Raw genomic sequence first — 1,675 nt, 5'->3', positions numbered from 1 at the left:
AACGCCAGCACTTTCTAGCACAGAAGGATGAAGGTAGCCTGAAGTGGGATCCGTGTTGACAGAAGCTCTGGGACCAGCACTACGACCTTCACGAGCCACCTCCCGCGTGACCGAAATACAGCTGCGAAATGGTACCTGAGGAACAAGGGGGAGAAAGACCGCGGAGTAGATCCGAGGATCCAAGGAAAGCAGATCCAAGAAGGGAGGAAAAGGGTTGTTTCATGAGGTGGGCAGGGGTCAAACGGAGAGGCATCAGCAGATCTGCACAGCATAATGGGACAGCAGCGGTCCACACGATGAGCTCTTCCAGGCCTCCACCACAAGCCGCTGGTGCACCAGGTAGCTCACCAGGTAGCCAAATGCAAAGAAAGTCAGATAAACTGGAAAGACAACTTTGGTGCTCCTGCCCTTTTAAGGTCTGCAACTCCAGACTGCACATGGGATCTCCTGCTGAGAGCAGAGCAGAGAAATGGAGCCCAACCTGGAGCATCACCTCCAGAGCTCAGAGCAGGGGCTGCCCCAGGGCCCCGCAGCACAGGGCGAGTGGAGACACGTGGTGCCCAAAGCCACGCAAGGAGACCCAGTCTAGTGCATCAGTGCCAGGGCCCCTTGGCAGAGGGTAGAAGGTACCACAGGGCCAAAATGCCACCATATAGAGGATCCAAGATGAAAGAGAGAGGAGACGTGTCTTGCCTCTGCTGGGCTCTGGCCAGGCATCACCCCAGGAGAGCTGTAGGCAGCATCAGCTGGCTTTGCTGCCTGCAACACTGCCTGCCCGGCGGAGCGAGGAGAAGGAAGAGGGAGAGACCACACCTGAGGCTGGTGAGAAACCAAAAGGACAGCAAGGACCTGAGCCAGCCCCCCACCAAACCCACCGCTTCATCCTCTCAAGCAGAGACCCCCCTGGCCCTTGGCGCCCACACCAAGGGCTGGGACTGCACCGCACCACTGTCCTGGCAGGGAGAAGCTGGAGAACCTGAGTTTTGCTGGTGTTGCCCTCCGCAGCGCGAGCAGAGACAGTTTAGCATGCTGCCCAGCATCATGCTCCAGCCTGACCGCGCCGAGCCCCTGCGAGCTGCTCAAGGTCCCCACAATCATTCCCAATTCCAGCAGCCTGCCCATCCGCCAAGCTGTGCCTCCACCCCTGCCCTGCCCCTGCACACACACACCAGGCTCTCAAGGTGACACCTTGGCTACCCAGGGATGTGTCCATCAGATCCATCCTGCTCCTTCTCTCCTTAAGGACCTTAAACCCCGTCCCTCACCATTGGCCACTCACTGGTCATAGTTTAGAGAAGCTGCCTCATGATCTGTCGCTGGAAACCCCACAGGGCCAGGCACCAGGGAACAGGGGAATCCCTCATTCTGGCTCAAGGTGGATTCCTGATGCCCCGTCGCCCCATGGGATGGCTGACACACTCAGCCCTGGCACACCGGCAGCTCTGACCGCACTCACGGTCCATCTCACACCTGTGGCAGCCTGGGATGGGGCTGCAGTCCTGTTGCTCCGGGCCAGCAAGGTCCTGCGGGACCATCCTTGATCCCAAACCTGGAGAGCGAATACATGACATGGCTCCTCCCGGAGCAACGCCGACCACCAGCCCTGCTCCTCCAAGAGCTACAGCAGCTTTTCGGGTTCACCTGCCAGCTGCGGCCCCCACGCAGAGTGAGTTGG

Source organism: Pygoscelis adeliae, unplaced genomic scaffold (assembly GCF_000699105.1).
Source record: "Pygoscelis adeliae isolate BGI_AS28 unplaced genomic scaffold, ASM69910v1 Scaffold445, whole genome shotgun sequence".
Classification (NCBI taxonomy): domain Eukaryota; kingdom Metazoa; phylum Chordata; class Aves; order Sphenisciformes; family Spheniscidae; genus Pygoscelis; species Pygoscelis adeliae.
This window is presented reverse-complemented; position numbering follows the sequence as displayed.